Genomic DNA, 22,390 nt, shown 5'->3' on the forward strand with positions numbered 1-22,390 from the left:
ATCGGATTGAGCTGCAAAGAAGGGGAGAGATGACAGAGGAGAGACCAAACCAGCAATCCTATCTCACACTTCCAACTAGCTTGGAATTGTAGCAATGTCAGACCTTTCAGCTCATACACCTGACAGACTCAGCAGTGCAGGTTTCAGATATCCAAGGTCCCTATTAATCATTTCCCCCAGAGCTCCACAGTAGACAGCTTCATATTTTGTGACCTTAGGGGAGAGGGAATTCAACTTTTATGGTATATCTTCATATGGGACTTTGCCCAGCTGACACACCACTATACACCTTGACAGCTGATGGATAAACCCTACCACTGCAACAGATCTGTCTCAGCCTTGGGAAGCGGATTGGGTCAGCTGGAAAATGTACCTCTGGCCTGATGGGCTCTCAGAGGTTGTGTCCAACTCAGTATTGACCTCAAGACACTCAGTGTGACTGGGGAAAAGGTTGACAGCTTCACTTTATTTTGTTTAAACCCATACATCTGCTAAAATAGCACTTTGTTTCCCAAGCTCTTCCATCTCCAAGGCTTAGGATAGGCAGTCCTTATTGCCAGTGCCTGGATGGGAGCCCTGACACCGGTTTAGGGTTGCCCCATCCCACACCTACCTTGGAGATGTTTGTTGGGTAGATATCCTGGCAGAATTCAGACTTTGATTTTCTATATTTTAATTCTCAAGAGTAAGCCAAGATCTCCAAGAATCCTGCTGCCATTAGGCAGGCACCTGAATAATATGTCAAAGTATTTATTACCAATCAAGTCTGCCTGGGACACAAGGCATGTTCATATTCCAAACCTGGCATCAAAGATGGGAAAAATCAACACCACCTACAACCCTTTGCTACAAAGATATAATTTCTAGCACTTATTTGTACTTGACATGAAATCAACTTTGGAATCCATGTTTAAAATGGTTTTTAACAGTGTCTTACTAAGTAGCAACAGCCAGATTGAAGAAAACAGCTTTGTTTTTTAATTCAATTTGTGCCTCACAGAGGACAGGGCATTTAGCCAGATGGAGCAAAGCCTGTACATTTTCCTGGGAGTTGTGCAAGGATAAGTCAACAAGAAACAACTTAGACTACACCAGCCTGTTCCAGCCCAGTAGAAACAACTTTCTACTTCCTAACTGCCAAAATTGTAAAAAATTAAAACTATTTAAAAGAAAAAAGAGAAGACCAAATTAAGGAAAAAAGGATCAGAGTGTTTCCTCACAGCATTCTATTATTTGCAAAGTCATTTGCATAATACACAGAATGCTGAAGAGGAGTTCCATTGTTACCCCTCAGGAGTTCAGTGACAAGCCTTCCCACTTCATTAATTGTAAATCTGCTCATGTAGGTTCAGCTACAGGATGCTCTAAGGTTATCAGTCAATGTTCTTGGTTGACCCAGTGAAATTTAAAACAGGATCACTCAACATTATGAAAACAAAGAAACTCAAGCTACTGGTAAAACATAACCTTTTTGGATGACAGCTGTGAGCTGCCTCTGGTCCCTATGACATTTCACGCCAGTAAGGACTTTATCAGCAGAGAGTTGCAGCACAAAAAAAGATTTTGGAATTGAGGTCAGCTGAAGCTGTTCTACTAACACCTATGCAACTCACTGCCACACAAAGGACCTTATCCCACAGGTACTGTGAAATATGGGATGGTAACATCCTTCCCCATGTCTCAGGGGCCTGACTGTTCAGTTTCTGTGTAACCAGAAAGGGCAACAGCTTAAGAGTGGATGGAGAGAAGCACTTGCAGAGGATGTCCCTGCAAAGGAGAGCCCAAGGATGGAATGATGAGTCACTGAGCTCTTGGAGTCCATTAAAGGTTTTATGAGTGTTGTTCAGAGCCAACTCAGACACTGGCATTTTTAGATATTTAAAACTTTCTGGTATTAGAAAGGTATAAGCAAACGGTTCTCATGGAAAACAATTCCCTATTCAAGATCAAGCAGAACACATGATACAAATGTTAAGGAATTAGTTCTGACAGTGAAGGGTAATTGCACACTTGCTGCTGGTCCTCATCCCTCAAAACAGAAGTCTAACACTCTGGCTACAGTTTTCTCTTTTGGGCTGGTAGGGGAATTTTTCTCACACCTCAGAACATTGTGACCCTCTCCTACAGACCAATACATGGGAGCAGACTTTCCAACCCTACAGCTGAATTATACAGAGCTTTGGAAAGGCAGCAGTGATGTGACAGTGTTGGGGCAGGGGGAAAAATATCAGGGCTGGGCTCCCAGATATGAATTCTTAGAGGTATAGCTCTGGGTTTTAATATGTCTCAGAAAACGAGAGCCTAATTTAACTAGCATACCCTCTGACACTATGTTAGGATGCATAAGAAAATGGTATGGGACGATTAACTTGGTCAAATTCAACTCTGATCATCCTAATGAGACTCTTAGTAGACTTCTCAAGCTTTACATATGACACAGCCAATCAATTGCAAACTACATTATTAGAGCCGGGGGGGCGGGAATATCCTCTTTTCTTCCCCTGAAGTCATGCTTGATATGGAGATTTTACTTAATACATTCCCAGAAATACATTCTTTCCTTCACATCTATCCTCCTGGAAACAAGAGCTGCTGGGTTTCCTTAACTTACTGGAAAGGAATGCTGGCATATGAAAAAGGGACTTGCATGACAGTTCTGAGAAGAGCATTGCAAACTGGCTCAGGAAAAGCTGCTCTTGTGTGCTCTTCAGTGCTGGACAGCCTACCATTAATAGGGACACATCCTCTTCCCTATGCCACTCACTCGGAGAGTTACACAGCACTCTGCTCTGCCTTCTGGTAAAGGGGGAAGAAGCATGTTCATACCTTAAAAAAACCAGCAAAGTGTGGGGTGGAGGCCGTTGGGTTTGTACACCTCCTTCCACATAATCAACTCATGCACATGAAGCTAAACCAGGAAGAGTAGAAGAATGGTGAGATAAGAACAAAACCAAAAAACTAAACCCTCATCAACCCACTCTTTCTTATGTGAAATTAAATGATATAGGAAAATTTCCAAATCTAAAAGGAAAAAAGCGTATTTAGAGTTTAAATTTACAAGTTAAAGTGTGATCTTCATGTACTTTGCTGCCAAGATAATTTTCAGGATTCTGTGCTTTCTCTGTGATATTTGTTAGCAATAGTTACACTGAAAGATCACAAGAGTATTGTCTCCTACAAGTTTAGGTGTAGCTACAAGAAAAAGTGCAAATATTGAACTCCAGTTTTGAGAAGGCTAAAAGCTCTCCAGCTTGCCCTGGAGCACAAAAGACCTTATGAGAACAAAACTGAGCTCTGACACTTGTTGGTCAGAACTCAACAACATCGGTGACCACATTAAAAGTGTGTTCCACTCTGCTGGGACGAAACTTAGGAGCAACGTGATAACCCACAACACTTCAACCCTACTAATCTTCCACCACACTTGTGAAAGATCCTCAGACAATGTGTCTCCTCCAGGCCCACATGGCACATGGGCCAATGACTTTAACACCAACCTGATTTCTCCCACACTGCTGATGGGCTGATGCCTTTCACAAATACGAAGATCCAAGCTCATGAACTGTAATTACCAAGACTGCAGACGAATCCAGATTAAGGAATCAAGTTGCAGGACAGGTTTCACTCTGGACTATCTCTTCTGGTTATCATAAACACAACTTAGTTTCATCTGAAGGCAAACCAGTTTGCATACTCCAAAACTGCTCCACAACATGAAACAGAGCACAGGAAGTGGAGGTTACTCCACAAGTGGAGGCTGCACCTGCAAAGCACAATCCTTATCTGAAAAAAACAAAAATGCTACTGGAAACACCCTGAATCCCCTCCCACTGCACATTGCACAGCACAGTACTCAACCTCAAAACCAGATGAGAACTTAAGTATACACTACACCTTGGTAGGTGCTATAATTCTGGTGGTACAAGCACGTGTGTAAAAATAGACTTGCTTTTCCTTTTCTTTATGAGACTTGAACTCACACATGGACCACACTTCATTTAATCAAGACTCAGAAAACCACTACAGCTGAGAAACTTAGGGGGATCACAGTTCCTTCTTGCTAACACCACATACCGTGTTTTCGCAGAGGATCCATACATGCCTGACTCGTGCGGGTAATACAGTAATTGAAAATGCAAATCCAACAGCCTGGGCCATGATTCAAGCCACCAAAAAGGGAAATTTAGGTCTAGGACTCTCCTGGACGCTACAAACACAGCATTGTAGGGGAGAGCATCGCAATACTCTACAGGAGTCCCAAGAGCTACCTCTTAAGTTTCCTGCCTTGACCACAACTCAACTGTGCCTGTGGGTCCTCGATCAATGAGCAATTAGGAAGGAGCCTTTCTTCCCAGATAAGCTTCTCAGTGTGAACTGCACAGAGCCTTTTCCAATTACATTGTGTGACACAAAGCAAAAGAGAAAAAATTCCATGTATCACACATGGGACAAGAAGACAAAAGACTATTTTGGGTGACAAAGGCCTGACATTTCAAAGTGATGGATCTGTGGTCTGTGTAAGGAGTCAGCCTTGCAATTTGCAGCCCACATTACAGCACTCCAAAGCTATTCATGCTGATTTGCCAATGACGGTATTGTGTCTGCATGCTTGGCACTCCTGGACTATTCCAGAGTTTCCCTCAGTGCTGACTAGACATATTCTTCACCAGGCTACGAAGGGGGTGACCCATTGCTTCAGGCTTGAGGGAAATGCAGATAATTGCTTTTGAGAGGCACAACCACCATATTTCTCCATATTTCTGGCTCACGGAGGAACAGCTCGACCGTGCTCTCCCACCCATCAGACCAGAGCAGCTATGCTAGCTCAATGCAGCTGTGCACTGCCTGGTATTTATAAGGAATTTGACATTCATATTCTGATTCAGAAAAGCATAGAGCTCAATCTGTTCAAAAACCGGCTTTATTTGATTCGTACTGCCCTTCTGCCCGGTTGGCTTTGGTGCATGCCACACGGCCCTGGTGCTTGTCATGGTGTGACTGCCTGCATTCAGCAGCAGCAAAGGGAGCCTCAAGCCTCACCCCCAAAACTGTCTAGGCTTACCGCCTCCTAGGAACATGCAGGGAGACTTCTCAGAGCAACGGCAGCTTTTCTGTTCACAAACAGTTAAAAAACCCACCAAACCTCAAAGATTAACTACAATCATACCTTCCAAAGCATAGCTTCAATAGACTATGTCCCCCTTAGATTCATTCTGATTCATGCAGTTACAGGGTGTGTCCATACTCGCAGCTCGCCAGCACTGGCAGACCTCTGTGCAAGTGAGACGCTCTGGAAAAGCCTGGTTTCAATTATATGTGAGGAGTGGAGCATTCCCGCTTGAAAAATCCTACTGTCCGACAGTGGTATTTTACCGCTGACCAAATACAGCCTTTCAGGTTTTCCAGTGCATTTGGGACATACTAAGTAAGCTTACAGTGCCTCAATGACAGAAGGGAGTATCATCACAAACATGCAAAGAAATAAGGCCCGAGACTGAGAGACAAATAGAAATTACTTACGGATGGGTTAGAAAAGAGTCAAATGGCAGTGACTTTCCACAGACGGATCAGTAATAAGGAAATAAGCTGCTGGGAGCTGTTTCCCGCAACAAATTAATTTGGAAGGACTAATTCATCATGCTGCACTGGAGAATGCAATGGAAAGTGGAGCAGAGAAGAGGCCAGCAGGCAGAGCACCCACACTGCAAAGGGTGGGTGACCCTGGGGCTGGTAGAGGCACCCACTGGTGGGACTGTCTGGAACACAGCAATCCTGTTTTGAAAAGGAATTCTGGGCCTCAGTGTTTACTTTCACATTGCACTAGAGCTACAGATGGTGCTGAGCTCCAGCAATGCTTCCTATTTGAAAGGCCAATCCATCCAACTTGGTTCTTGGCAATGAAAAAGCCTTTAATGCTCAAAGGTAACTACATCTTTAAGGCCCATCAATTGCCTTCTATACAGAAGAGGCACATATAAATTATATGATGCCATTTTATACACTGGGGTCTGCTTTCCTCAAACACACCAGTGTAAGTGGATAATGAAGTCAATGAGATTCCAAATCCAAGGCTTTGCATGTTCATTGGTACAGTCAAGTGAACACATAGCAATCCCTGCATGAAAGCAATACCATCCATAAGGAATTACTACATTAAAGATAAAAGTTGTAAACAGAAAGTACTGTATTTATACTCTACTATGGATAATAAAATATATGGCACTAGTACATATTGAAATGGGTGTGATTACATATCAGCAAAGCCAATATAACGAGATAAAGAGGCATTTCCTTGGTTAGCATGTTTACAAACTGCAATCTATCATGGAACTTACAGAATCATTTTTCAGAGACTACAATAAAATGTCAATTTCTGGATAGTTTATACAATATACCTGTTAATAAGGGGGGGGGAGGTGGGCAGGGGGATATGGGCAAACACATACAACCCAAATATGAAGTGAACCGAAAATTAATTCACAGATATTGAACTAAATGTTTACAAGATGGTGTCTGGTTAAATAAACAGAAGGCAGAGACAGAGAGGAAAATGACCTTGTTCTGCACAATAGAGTGATTCATATGGATGAACCAAATTACCCCAAATTACCAGCTACTAGAACTGTATTGTAAGTGTAGCTCAACCTCCAACACATCAAGTCCTGACTCAGTCCTATTTGCAAAATGAGAAAGCACAGACAAAATAACATCTCTCACCTTTCTCAATTTGACCATTTTCCACCTGCTAAAAATGTAGCAGCACAGTGAACAGGAGCTCCAGGTGGTATAAATCAGTTCATCTCTGTTGACATCATGGATGGCAAAAGATAACGTATCTTTGCAGTAGTTGTTCTCCCACAAAATCAAGTGCACTCGTTGCTTGATCTCCTCTGGCAGCCTACATGAGTAGGTACGAATGTGGGCAAACCCACCGTGAGACAAGTTTCGCAAACCCACTGTGTTACACACCTGAGTCGCAGAACAATTCATATGAGCTCTACTTTGCCATGGCCTTTTCCTGGGCATCAAGGGGAGAAGATTATACAGATGACACAGTTGGAGAAATCCTGTTTCAATTTATTCAACAAAGATGTTTTCTTCTAAGGAGCTCTAGTCTGCAAGACTGTAACTTTCACTCTCCAAACAGAGCTCAAATTCCTGACCTTGGCACAGCATCACAGAGGACTTGTTTTCACTCACATGGATTAACTGCCACAGAACAACTCATCCAGGATAATTGGCACAACCACTCCTCTTCTTCAAAGCTAGCATTTCCTCACCTATTTTCTCTTCTTCCTCCAACGAGTACATAATGTATAATAGTGAGTACATAATATATAACAGCGACTTTAATTACCACCATACCAATTGGTGAGAATGTTATCCCAAATAAAGTCTGCCAATTACACTAAGGGAAGGTAAGCACAGCACAGTGCTGTATAAAAGGCACCTGCAAGTGCCCTGCTCCAAGTACCAGGTGCAGTTGTGCCCAGGTACCTGCTGTGCCTGCCTCCTGAGAATGGAGACGCAGCGGCGCGGGAGGACCACCTGGCACACACAGCTACCTTGCCTCCAGACTACAAGTAAGTGTGCTGATACTGACCTCTTCCTATGGACAAACCTATATCCATTGCTCTTATCTGCACATATGAACACAGCTCACACGCCAGTGGGGAGGCCTATGACCCAGCCATAGCATTATCTTGGAGTTAAGACCAATATATTTTGTTCTGCTATCAAACGAATGCCTTCCTCTGCCGCTAAAGCTACTATTCACAAACTTTAGCGCTTTTGGGAGTGCAAGAGAGGATACTAAAGAGGTATTGGCTCTATTTTGTGTTTTAACCAGGGCTGCTATGATTTGCCACTTTGTAATCAATTTCACAATATGTTTTTCCTGTTAAACCTCCGGGGATTGCTCTGAAAAAATGTTTGTTTGCTTGTTAGTAAAACCTGAAAAAAAAACAACCCAATCTTCTCTGGCTGGAGAAAAAAGCTTGGAAGTGTGTGGGGAACATAAACAAGAATTTTAAAAATTTAACTGTAGAGAAGTCCCCTTAACCCCATTCCTTAAAGTTTCTATTTTTAAATTGAGATTCACAATTTCTAACATCATTAGTATCTCCAAGACTGACACTATTTTCCTGGATTCTTAATATTATCCCTAACAAATGGGTGAGCAAGGTACTTTTTGAGAAGCACCAGCTATTTTGACTAAATCTGCATACTAGAACTTTCATTTTGAACATCTAGTTGTATGCAATCTCTCTTTCCAGCCTTGAATTGGTCTCTATCTCATTTAAATTTCAAAAAATGCTGGAAGAACAGCTAACAGCTCTGAAATAGGGCAGTATTTTGCCCATTCTCCCTCCAGCAATTTTTAAAGGTCTGCTCTTCAATGCTCCACTGAACTGCACAAACACAGATCTTTCCCCTCTTCCTCCAGCTGCACACTCCCTCCCCTTCCCTTAGATCCAGCAATCAAGTAGCCTCTGGGGATGTTCTCAAATGATGGTTTGTGACACAGAGAGAAGATGGACCAGTTTCCCCCAGATCAGCTCAACTAGACTCTGGATTTTATACGTGGGACACAGTGGGCTTCCACAAAACGGTGTGCGGAAAGAGCCCGATTAACCTGGCTTATAGGGAACATCAAGTCACCTCAAGGAGAGTTAGGAACCCAGTGCCCACACACTTTCAAGGGATTTACACAGCTCAGGAAGCCTCCCTTGGTAAATTCCAGCCCAGATCAACTCAAAAGAAAGCAGATGACATGAAAAAATCAAATGCTGCTATTGTAAAGCACCTCCTTGATTTACAGCATACCTCTGAAGCAAGCAGCAGCAATTAAACACCAGCCTTCATAATTACAGCACAGCAGCCTGTCTCCACCCTCACAAGAGCTGCAACTGCTCTCGCCTCTGGAGAGCTCTTTGGCAGCCACACTCAACCACATCTCCAGCTCACTACTGGCCTACACCACCACCTCTCTGGGACCTGTTTGAGCAGCATCCCGCCTGACTGGACAGGATAAGGACTTTGGGACACTGCTGCAATACTGAATCTCAACAGTAACAAAACAAGCCAAGAATCTTGTTTCAGATGAACTGAGGTATCTGTAAGAGGAAGGGAAGAAGCTGGGGGAAGCATCAGTCATCACACAATGAGATCTGCCCTAACTTCATCCATGAAAGACAAAATGGTAACACCGCCTGTCCAGGGCCCACAATCATTTAGATGCCAACCTGATTTATCTATAGTGATTTCTGCTCCTACACCAGCTGTTCAAGTCTCTCCTGGGCAACTTGATTGGGAATTTTATACAGTGAATGGGACATTTCAACCCCAGTATATTACTAGCTTCTCACAAATATTCCTCTCTCCTTGGGGGAGGAACATTCATCCATCAAATACCTTAGGTGCCTTCTCTGCTTGCCACTTGCTTCAATTATTTCCCTTGGCACAGTGGATCTCTGGACAGCAAGCAGGCATGCTGTTATTTTCCCCAGCGACAGCATTGCAAAAGGAAAGCATATAAATTATAGTAGTCTTGGGGCTGCCTTCATTTATCCTACAAGGAATGGGACTTTTGTGTGTGTGTGTGTGTCTAGTGCTATTTCTTTTTGAAAAATGATGCTGTAAAACTGCTCTCATCTTTGCTTGCCCCAAGAACAGTGCTGAATACATACCATACTCGGCCTCCCCACTGAGCAAATAAAACTTCATGGAAGAAATGTTGTGTTTTCAGTACAAGGCACCTGAGCTCCGCGTGCTCTCGGGGAGCCAGAGAATCTTCTCTGCCCTGATTTTACACACACTTTGCATCATTTTACACTTCTAAAGCATCTGTTGTCTTGTATACTGGAAAATTCATGAATACCTAGTAAAGGGTGTATCCTGCTTGCACCTACAAACATGACAAGTCCCTGACTTTCTACGGGCCTATTGCATGACACTGTCAGTCTGTGAAATGTGCATAGCTCAGAGAAAACTGGATGACAATGAAAGCTCAAATATGGATGAAGACAATGCCTTTACATATCCAAGCCATGAGTACAACCCATGGGCTTGATTTACTATTTTTTCCCATCGTCCACCTGTGTTCATTCTCCACTCCCCCCCCCCCCACTTACTGCATAACTTCAGTGGGATTTAGATCAGGACTTCAATGGATATACAGAATCAAAAAGAAAAAATACACTTAAAGCTAAGGAGAGATTGGAAACAATTGATCACTTTCTTTGAAAGTATTTAGATCACCTCTCCTGGAGAGAACTGCAGCAAACAAAGGAAAGTAACGTGTCTACCTGAGTGGGGTGGCTGAAGCAACAGGAAGACAGCTGTGGAAATAAAGCAAGGGCTCTGGATTGCTGCAACTCTAATTAAACCTTGATTTAACTGGGACTGCAATTTTTAATCTGTATTTTATTACTACTAGTAAGGAGGGTTGCTGAAGCATTTCTTAACATTATTGTATCCAGTAGTCCCTGGAACGTATTCCATGTCAATTGGTATCTGTTTCCTGGAACAGACATCTACGCTGGCAGCTTCTAGCACTGACACAACACATCAACTCACATAGAGGAAGAATCACCATTAGCTAAAAATATCTGAATGAAAACAAAATAGTGTTTCAAATGCCATGGCATTAACCCTGCCTTCCTTTTCTTGGCTCCCTCTTTGTTTTCTGTGGCCTCTCATAGCTGCAAAACTGCCTGATTTCTTAGTTTTTGAATAGAAGTGGGGGACTTTTCCTTGAATTGCATTTATGAAAAAAAAGCAACCTGATAAATTTCTTTTGTTAACAATTCTTCCAAAGTCTATGAAGAACTACTGAATATATCAAGAAAAGGCCCAGTAAATGAACTGTGAATGAAAACAGTGGCAGGCATGACATGCTTTTTCCTCCCACTTTCCAGAAGCTGCTCATTAAGTCCAGTTTTAAGCCAGGGTGGAGACAAGCCACAGAAATTCCCAGGATGAGATACCACTGGTATCTGTAATGTCAATCCAACAGACTCGTAAGAAAGATATGACTATTGCATGCACACAGGCACTGACATTACACAATGTGTTTGCCCCAGAGCATCCTGCCCACCTGCTCCCTTCCTGTTCAGCCTGAACCTTCCTAAAATTAGGACCATTTCTCCAGTCTCATTCAAAGTTTCCACCTTTATCTCTCAGCCTGCCTAAAGCCAGCACTGGCTAAAGAAAGATTTTCAGAGCGGAAATGACTGTATTCTGTGAAAGACATACTCCAGAGAGCAGGAGGATGAGGACACAAACCCAAAGCAGAGCAGTGCCGGATGCTTTCACAAGGGAAAGCTTCTGCATCCTTTCTTACAGTAGAAATGAACTCAGAGAGGAAAGAATTACCTCCAGATGTGAGTCATTCTAACAAAAAGATACTTTAAAGGTAAAGCTCAAGATTTTGTACTTTACATGCTAAATACAAACCCCTGGGGGGGGGTTAATAAGTCTCTCTAGGTTCCCTGCACACATTTGCTGGGTGAAAAAGATCAGTGTGTCTGTTTGATAGAAAGCAAGTGCAGAAACACATTAGGTTATTCTGCACAAGAACGATAACTTTCTAAAACACTGAAATATAAAAGGCTAGAAAAGAAGGCATGAATGTAATTCCCCATATCCCTTTGGATGGCAAGAAGCTGGGAATGCTTCTTCAGCCCCCACACAGCCAGTGGCTCGCTCCAGCACATTTCAGCATTTTACAATGCATCAGCCATTGCCAGGACCAACACATACAATGCTCCATGAAAAAGTAAAACCCACTGAGTTGCCCAAGAGTGCTTTGGCTGAAGTAATTCAAATGACAAAACAGAACTTTAAAAAATAAATCCATTTCAAGTGGATCTGGCTTGTTTCCAACACCAATTAATAGTAATTTTGAATTCCTGGGTAGCCAAATACGCAGCTTCTACCCACTGGACTTTCCTATAATGACATCATAAAACACTAAAAAACTGGCTCACTTTGCCAGACACTACACATGCTGTTCCCCCCCCCAATACAGACCTTTCAACACTCTCTTTTTTGAAACTATTTACATTCAAATTCATTTTGAGGGTGGTTTGGCAGTTAGAACTGCAGCACACAATTTCTCCATCCAGCCACATAATTGTTGTAATTCAGCTTTCTACGCATGCATTCTTACATATCTACAGAGATGCTTTAAGGAAGGGTAGCAGCAAATGCCCTGCTACGAGAGAAACAAGCCAGCATTGCCTAGCAAGACACTTTTGCTCCTTTAACAAAAGCACACCAGCTCTGCTGCCTCTGTGCACAAAATAACAAACTACCCTAATTCACAGCACTAATACTCATCAACCTGCCCCAGGTGCCTGCTGCCCCCACAAACTGTAGCCCTGTTCAAGCTCCCACGCACCCTTCCAAGCTCCTGATCATGGATGGTGTCAAAGCACCTCCAACTTCACTGTTGATGCTTACCCACCACCCAACCACTACTGTTATATTTAAGCAACAGCCTTGCCTCCAACAGCGGGATCTGTGTATCAGAAAGCACCCTTTGGAGTTACAAGAGAAACAGCACTGCAGTTTCAAGCTGAGGCCTCTCAGAGACAAAAATCAATAGGGAAGTTTGTAGGAAAACTAAGAGGAAAAGGATACAATGTTGTGCTTCACTGAATTAACAGAGCATTCTTAATAGATGACATGGAAAGCCATTGCAAAAAATTAGGAATATATAAGATTTTGTGAACCTGGGACTACAGAGATGATTTTAAGTCAACTTAACGCCTCATTTTTCAAGTATTAACTTCTAATGATTTTTTTCTGCTACTGTATTCAGCATTCAAGGCAAACTTTTTTCTTGCATCTTCCCTATACCTTGCTTCAGGAAAGGACAAATCACTGGAACAGAGGCCAGCAGCATAGAAAGAAGGCTTGGGAAAGGTGCTTTTTCATTTTTATACCTTTGTACCAGCTGGTAATTAATCTTTTACAGCGCTGGAGATGGTTGAAATTTTGTTGCAAGGAAACCATGCTCCATTTAATAAGAAGAACAATCAAATGCCATGATTTGTAGGAAGCAACTTTTTTCCTTGACCTTTTTATTACTGGCAAAATGTCAGCACATTATTGAAGTGCAGAGAATACAATCTATGATAAAAAACCTTGTGTTGCTGCATACCAGACCAAAACGCCCCCTTCTCTCTGGCCAGACACGTACCTTAGTTTTCCCAAACGGCTCTGATTTATAAAGAATTATAGATAAACAACAGAGTCTGAATGTCAAGTGCAATACCATGGGTGAATAGGGCTTGCTCAATTCCTGGAAGCATAAATAAGAGGGAAGGAACAAAAAGAGCAAGAGCCAGAATGCAGCCTTCCTTCTGTATGTCACAGCTACAAGATCACTGCTGACATGACACATGCAGTCTTCATTTTTACCTGAAATACATAATGAAAAATTGGAAAAGACCCAGTAAAAACCTGTAAGGCTGTCTCCAAGAATTAAATCAACTGCAATGAGAGATTTAAGATGTTCAACCTACTTAACCAACTGAAGACACTTTAAGGATCACCTGATCATAGCCTGAAATCACTTAGAGGGAAAAGGTGTCAGAAAGCTGGAAAAATGAAGGTAGAAAAAATCCAGATTGGAGAAGAAAGTACCTATCTTTTATTGTAAAGAAAACTACCTTTTGCACACATTGCTGAAGAGCACAAAAGAATCACCAACAAAAATTACAATGCACTGCTTGCCTAAAATAAATGCTCTAATTCAAACAGAAATTACTAGAGATGAGGTAGGAATCCCTGGCTAAAATCCAGTGGCTTGCAGATAAAAAGTCAAATGAGCCCAATAGGATTGATACTTCTGGTTTTACAATCCAGGATGCAAAGAAAAGCTGAGTTGTCCAAAAAGCAAACTCCAGCCTTTCTACCTGAGCCCACTTGCTCACCAGAGAAGGACCCTATGAGATCACCATGCCAAGTGTTGCACAGTCCCTCTCCAGGCTGCCTTGAGTGCTGTAAGCAAGCAGCAGGGCAGCCTGTGACAGGCAGCTTGTGTTGCTTGTTAAACATTTCTAGCCCCTAAACATTTCTTCTCCACTTAATTCTTATAAGGTCTGTTTCCAAACCAGCCTGAAGAAAATACTGTTTTATTGACTTCAGTAAAATAAACCTTTTTATTATTTCATATGCCGTTTCATTTTCTGGTACTCAAAGCTAAATGGCACAGACATTTACAGTACTGGGAGTCTCATCTGGTAGCTCATCTAAGACAGACTCCCTGAGCCAACAGCTCACAGCGCAGTAGGACTGCCCATTAAAAATACTACAGGATAATTCAGGGCTTCCTATGGGCACCATCCATGTGCACAGCTCAGCTAATTTTCTACACATTATTAAAAGCTACACTATTTAACTCACCATTTAATTTTGATGTTAAATGAAAGCAAAAAGCATGACAAAAGAGTGGTAGTGGGGAAAAAAAAGAATTTTTAAAAAAGGGGCCTGAGGATTTCCTACTAGCTTTATCCAGAGAGTAAACAGGCGTACTCTGGCTGGAACTGGGCTGGCAGACATGGTCGAATAACCTCAAGAGATCAGACCTTCTCCCTGCTCTCATAACAGAGCCTCGTAGGCCAACACAGGAAAATAAATAAAACCCAACTCCAAAACTTACTTTGTTATCCTTCCAGTGCAGAGTCACAGAGGTAAAAGCAATCTCCCCACAGCTATACGGGACCTGTGATGGAAGCAGGAACTAACACTGATCTCCTGACTTCAAAGCCAAATGCCCTAACCACAAAATTATCCTACTTGCATTGTCTCAACCTGTCTTAATCCAGAAGAACCAAATTACTGGGTAAGGGAAGCAGGGAGAGAAGGGAAAAAATCAGAACATTTATTGGGAAAATTTCTGATCCACTTAAAATCAAATACTGCTTACATTGGTGTAAGTCTCCCATATTGCATTTCAATGAATTTGGAACAATGGTATGAACTTTACTACTCAGCTTTTTGAGAGTTCAAGTAAGGCTGACACAGACCCTCTATTAAAGCAAGCAAAAAGCCCCATATTGCTTAATATTTTTTAGACAGGGGCCTGGAATGCTCAAGAGATGAAATAATTCACACAATAAACCCTGCCTTTCCCCAGCAGTTCACATCCAGCCAAAATCACAAGGGTCAAGTACGATCACGCGTACTCTTGATAGATTTTGAGAGATAAGAGAAGGACCGAAGTGCAATTCCCAGGAGATAAATGCTTGTATGGGATAAATCCCTGTGGATCAACTTGGCAGTAGTCCTAGGAGGACAACAAGGGAAGCCAGTGCAGGAAATACTGCACAGAACTGGTGTCTTGGACCCCAGGGTACAGAGGTGAATAAACGAGGGAACGTGGTTTGGTTTTCCCCTCGACAGCTTCAGCTTCCAAAGACACAGTAAAATCCTGCCCCAAATAAATCACTTTTATCCACATGGAGGTAGGGTGTGCTTACAGCAGCTCACATTAAAAGTGGTATAACGATGCTGTTCTCATTTGCACCAGATATGCCAAAACAAAGAGCTGGTGGGTTTTTAAAGGGAATACACAACTCCGCACACCTTGCGATTTGCTCGGGCACTCAAATGAGGGAGCCAGAGGGAAGCAACTGTCTACACAAGCTGTCCCCAGCTCCGGACGGGAAAGAACAGGAGAGGTGGCTGCTGGCATCAGGCACAGAGAGATGGGGTGCACCCACTCAACCTGCCCGGGGACTGAGCTGTTGCAACTTGCTACAAGCAGAAAAGAGCAGCAAACTACGACTTGCTCTGCAGCGTGGGCGAAGCAGGGAGGGAGCAGAGCCTCCGGGGAGCCATGTGACACTGCAGCTCCTCCAGAGCTGACTCCTGCAATGGCATTTGCTATGTGTACCCCTGCTTATGTAGCTCCAGGCTTGGCTTGAAGGTGCAATCTGCTTCTTCACTCTATTTCCACAGTCATTTTCACTTGGAGTGCCTGCTGTTTCCTTTCAAAAAGTGCTGCATCCCTGAGGTACAAAGGGCAGAAAGCTCTTCTAGCATAACCTGGGAGTCAGCAATAGAGATGGGAAAATAAATTATTAAGGACCACACTGATGCAGGTTTTCTTTCTGTCTTGAGCAAAACTTAAATTACTTCTTCCTTTCCCCATTGTGGCTATGGTAATAATGCACAACTATTCATTATCCTCATCTTAACTAGAAAAGCCTCTTTCAATTTAGCACTTAATATAATTACAGTAAATTAAATAGTGTCTAGAAAAAAGTCTTTTTTCAAAGCTATTATCTTACCTCTATGAAACTCTATCAGTTAAAAGTGAAACTAGGTATTAAACAATAAGGGTTTGTATCTATTCAGTGAGCAGAAAAGTGAGATATTCAGCTGAAAATTGTTCAAATTCTATTTCTAAATTCAACACCACATCTCCAAGGGAAAACCGGAGAATCTCATTAATGGTATCACGATGTCCCTCTCACACTGTGGAGACATGACTTGAGCACCCATTCGCTGTTCACTTTCATTCACCTCAACAAAGTTTCCTTTTTTAATATGAAGGAAAAAAATCTGCATTTTATAAAATAACAAGGTAAATTATTGCCTTTGTGTGCTTTCAGCAAAAGCTCTCCCTGGCTAGTGATGCATCGTTAATTTGATTTCTCCAAGAGACACACAGGATAAAAAGCATTTGGCTGGCCATGAAGTCAATGGGAAAACACACAGATTTCAAGAGGGCCAGGATAAACAAAAAATAAAAGCAATACATTTCTACACTGCTACTCTGAAGAAAAAAAAAATGAGAAAAAAAGAAAGAAAGAAAAAAAAGACAAAGTATCTACAATAGGTATTTGTTATTACCAAGAGAGGCTTTTGGTAAATGGTCATTCTGTTCTCATAAATAAATCAAATGCTGGCTTGGTAATACTTGAACTGATACTAGAAGTACTAGAAGCATTATTTTTAACACAATGTAAGCATACCAGCCATCAGGAACAAAATATTAAGCAGGAAATATCTTTAATACATTGGTTTTCAACAACTGGGAAAACATAGTAATAATTAGCAGCTGGCACGGGAACTCTGCTAACTGTGCATCTTGTGGATAACAGCAAGTTTTATGTTAATACAATGATGTCAGCTGACGACAGCTTTATGGCAGAGAACAGCATATTGTGCATTTCTGGGAAAAGGAATCTTTAGCACTGTGGGGATTATTATGGCTAAATTGCTTCTGAGTCACAGTCTGTTGCTGCTCAGTGTTTCTCACTTGGTCCCTACCTACCTACCTACCTTTTATTTCCTCATGGGGATGCACCTGTTCAAAGAAGAGAATAAAACTGCACTGTTGCACCCACTCTCTTAGCTCATTTAGACGAGTTATTCAGGATCTTGCTTCCACAATGGGATTATTTTTATTTATATTACAGAACAGCCCAGCAGAAGCCAAGACCACACAGCACTAGGCATTGTGTGAACTTATCATAAGAGACCTTGACAACAAAGAACATGTAATTCAGGCAGGCATAAGAGAAGATGAAAAAGGCACAGAAAGCTGATGTTAACACATCTTGGCCACGTACCTTCTCAAGGTACTATGAAACAAGAGACCCTACACTACACTTCTCAGATACACTCACAGCTACAGGATCCTCCCAGTTTTTCAGCACATCTCACCCTCTTGGAAAAGAAAGCTTTCAGCACCTACGCTGAGGGATTCCACAAGCCAGAACTTGAACACCAGCTTGGAAAGAATTAGGTTAGATGCCTGACAGTCTGAGCTTGGTTTACACAGCCTCCAGCCCTGTCCAAAACTGGAGATCCCCAAGTCTACTGCAATGCACAGATGTATGAATAAACGAGTGCAGGTATGCTAATATGCCTCCCATGACCTGGAGTCCAGAGAGAAATTAAAGTGGTAATAGCAGTTTGATTACAGGCATCAAAGCCTGGGTGGCACACCAGACAAATAAAAAATAAAAAAAATTGAGCCTTGTTTTTCATCCACTGATCCTGAATTGAAACAAAACAAAAAAATCCATTTATACAGATTCTTATGAAATTACATTTCTTCTTCAATCAGGAATGTTACTAAGGCAGAGAAAGAAAGCAAGACAAGGAGGATAGGCCAAATGTTAAATGGATGGGCCAGATGTTAAAATGGAAAGAAGAAAATCTATTTTAAACAAAACTGAAAAATACAAGGACTGCATATTTCATACCTAACACACCTGGTCTAGATTGACTATAACAAGGTTCCATGGAAGGCAGCTTAAATTACTGCCTTGTCCACTAGTGCTGTAATTTGTATGGTACATTCAGTGTTCACAGAAAGCCTTCAAAGTTCAAGTGAGGATTTACAGATTTACCAGAAAAAATTAAAAATTGCTTAGACTGAACTGTCTTTGACACACATATGAAAGAAAAGATCATGAAATTATCTGCAAATCCATATTCCTTTCCTTAGTAAGGTAAAGGGGAAAATAATTATTCACTGCATCAGCAACTGTCAGGCTCGGAGCACTCCGTGAGGTTGTTTTCCAAGGCAACACAGCAAGAAAAGACACAAAGATTCATCTTATAAAATGGAAATCTCATCTATTTGCATCTGTGCCAGGAGCTTGCCAGAATAACCCCCCTGACTGAGTACTAAATCCAGTGGCAATGTCACGTTCAGATTTCAGGGATTTTACAGCTAAGCCAGCAGCAGCTCCCCGAGTGAACTGCACAATGTTTGATAAAGTGTCTAAAAGCCTTGGTCACCTCACTATATAAAAGTGATTTTCTCCTGATGCTGAAAATCATATCAAAAAGAAGTGCAAAAATATTAAAACAACAACAAAACAAGAAACTTAAATAGTTCTTTTCATTCTGCCACAGTGAGCAATAGTTACACACACCACTCCACGCAGCAGAATTCCCTTCCTCCCCTCACTGGGATGTGGCAATTTTTTGCTGTGAGGAGACAATTTCCCATCATTATAATCTGAGAAAAGAGCAAAACAACTGAATAGTGCAATGCTAGCATAGGTTTAGCATTCTGGCATCAAACAACACAGGTAAAAAAGCCAAGCTGTCTCTGCAGCACTGAAGGTGGGAAGGAGCAATGACACAAGAACAGTTGTCTGGAACAAACTGCAATAGCATGAAAATTAAAATGCCTTTTAGAGCAATCTCATGTTTTTGCCATGAGAAAAACTGAAGGAGAGCTAGCAGGACACTGCTTTTTTTCTTGAAGTGTTGGGATGCAGAAGGATCAAGTTCACATTAAGCCTTCCATTCAACACACAACGAGACATTTCATCCCTCGATGCCTTTCTGCCACATCTGACGGATAAGCAGTTAAGTCTGCTTTTATCTTGGCCTCTGCTGATCAATTTAGACAGCATACCCTTCAGGACTCTACTACAGTAGCATTCCAGTTTGAGAATACACACAAAATAGCTATTGCATTATTCCTTGGGGGTACAATTTCACATTGATTGATTCACTGACAGATTAGATAGGATGAAGCAGGCAGACTCCATGTTGAGTTTTTTTTCCCCCACGAGGAGAGCTGCACACATCCCAGTTGATTAAGGATGTGCTTATTTCTTTTTTTGCCTTTAGCTGGTTAATTTTACTGATATAACAATCATACAGATGGTAACTGGTTTGCCAAAATACTCAAATTGATACAGCCCTACAGTCAGTTCCCAGTAAGCTGAAGCTTGGCTTGGAATTTAGCAAAACACATACAAAAACTACTACCAAGAAGACTGCTAGCAGGGTAAGGTAATTGATATTGGTGCATGGCACTGACCTCAGTGACATACTGCAAAAGGAAAGCATAGGTATACACCTGGCTGTTTATTAAACAAGGAGGAGAATAGAGCCTTTTCAATTCAGAGTTTGATTTATACACCTATAAATCCTTCAATCCAAAAGAAGCATGAAGAAAAAAATGGCACAATTTCAACTGTAGCTCTACAAACACTACAGAAAACTGAGACTAAAGAACAAGGGATATGCCCATGGTTCTTATGCAGGTTGCAAGAAATTAAAAAACACCACCACACGTGCAGCTGGACTATTCCAACACCCCCCCCCCAAAAAAAATCCCCTTTTCACATCACTTTCCTTTTGTGATGGGCAGAGGCCATTTACAGGTAATTCTTACTAGCCTGCTGTTAGCTACTTCCAATTTTGCAGAATTCTCCCCTCTAGTCCCTTGATCTTTTCATATTACACAGATGCATATACAGTACTTAGAGCCTGATGCAACAACAATCCCCCTGCACCTTGAGTAGAGACAGAGTATTCAAAAAATTCAGAAATGTGAAAACCTGGGCAGGTTGTACACTGCTCCTTAGTCCCACACACAGGCTCAGCAGCTACTTATCAAAAGTGTATTTTTCAGGACAGTTGTCTCCTTCCTCCCTCATTGCATGACCAGAAAGAGCCACAGTGGTGGGGAGGGGCTGGGATGAAGGCAGAACCTGTGATTTAGACACAGCCCTGTACAATTAAATGCACCACAACCACATTGCTCCACACGCAGCAGCACCTGGGAGGAGTTTGCTCAAGACACCTGGTGCTCTGAAAGCACAGCATAAACACCAGCAGTGACAGCCAAGAGCCTGCATGAGCAGTGAGCAAGCCCAGACCTACACTGAGACAGGCTGGCATGGCGGGTCACTGTCATTCCTGCCCAAACCCACGTGTATTTGGCATTTGGATTGTTCCCATTTCCTGACTGCTTCTTGTGTTTCCTTTACCTTAGTAACCACAGCAGGCGTGCACAAACACCTACAACGTGCTGCCAGAGACATCTCATGTTGAGGAGTGGAGGCGTGAGGAGCAGCACTTCTCGCTGAGAAAACACTGTGCTATTAATGCTTCAAAGGCAGGGAGGTCAGGCGAAAAAACACTAAATGCAGCTTTTTCCCCAAATAAAACAAGAGATCAAATAGCACAAATCTGTGCATTTGCAGAGGGAGGTCTGTGCTCCTCGGCTCAGAAGCAGCAGGGCCTTGCTGACACTTCAGGGCAGTCTCATTTTTGCCTCTTAAGCCCCAGGTTGAGCCCTAAAAGACCTTCACCATTGGCAACACTGGCAATCTCATAATTGCCTCCAGCTGATAACAGCTCTCTTGGATGTGAAGTGAGTCTGACCCACTTCAGATTAGCTTAACTAAAATTTTTATGATCTGTGAACATAATATGAATCAATCGAGTCTCAGTTTTGCTCTGAACACAGCACACTGATTTCAAACACTGCACATTACAGATTACAGGAATGGCCTTTCCCTAGAGATATCCCAACTTCTAAACCACAGCACTGTATCAGACACAGAGCAATTTTTCCAATGCTGTAGCCAAGAAAGCACCTTGCTAAATATCTAACCCAACAAAGAAAACTGAACCACCTGTACTGTACAAGCCCTCCTCCCACTCACCTGATGAATCAGTGTTGCAATAAAGCACATGGAAATTGAATTAACTACCATGAAAAGATTACAGCAGTAAATCCGCCTTTCAGTTACATTCATGTAGCACCATGATTAAATCATTTCTTTGGTTCACATTGTCCACTTCAAACCAAAACAGGTGGCAGGCAGGACTATGGTCTGCATTACTCGCCTTGCATCAGAGAACTGCTATCACTACTTTGATCAACAGCAGCACAAAGTGACCCTGGTGCTGAATCGGCTGCCCTGCTGCCCCCACACCCTTTTGGCCCAGCTCAGCTGTCACCCTTTTTGCCCAGCACACTCCCAGAGTCACCCACCATCCCACTATGAACTGCCCAGCTGAGAACAGCCATTCTCCTCTTTTGGCATGAAAACTTAACCACCAACAGAGGGGAAGCCACAGCAGAGGTGACTTGAGGCTTCTCTCTCTCCCTCCACACTCACACCTCTTTGGAAACTTGCTGCCAAGAAGGAAGGTGGCAGCTGGGGATGCATCCAGCAGCTGTTCCCTGCTGTACAGACCTTGCTGAATACTGTTGTTATCTTATACATCAGTGCAAAGAGGAGGAAGGAATATTTTGACAACAAAGATACTGCTGCAGCTAGATGAAGTGAGGAGGTGACTACACAGCTTAAAGAACTTTCCTCCTCACTTATGTTAAACAATTGTTTCACACTACAACACTTTAGGTCTGCATAACACTTGAAAAACATGGTTTCTGATCCAGCAGACAGTTGTATGTGCTTATATATTTATTTCTCCAGACAAGCTGCCTCGCTTCACTTAGTGCAAGCTAAAAGCATTTCCAAACTCAGGTCTATCTGGTTTTTAGATAGCAATGCATATGGTCTTCAGTATGGTATCTGTACAAGTGCCTATAGGAAAGGTAATTGCCATCCTCAATCAAATGTAGCCCATTAGGAACAGT

At 42.2% G+C, this 22,390-nt stretch overlaps 1 protein-coding gene across 4 annotated transcripts in view; it reads right to left on the bottom strand.

The window, feature by feature from the left end:
• The window catches only part of OSBPL5 (oxysterol binding protein like 5), a 176,818-nt gene that overhangs the window by 115,653 nt on the left and 38,775 nt on the right, over window positions 1-22,390 (bottom strand). The gene's annotated exons all lie outside the window — the stretch shown is intronic.

The sequence above is a fragment of the Manacus candei genome, unplaced genomic scaffold, assembly GCF_025592945.1.
Source record: "Manacus candei isolate 608988 ecotype Guabito, Panama unplaced genomic scaffold, ASM2559294v1 h1tg000060l, whole genome shotgun sequence".
NCBI lineage: Eukaryota > Metazoa > Chordata > Aves > Passeriformes > Pipridae > Manacus > Manacus candei.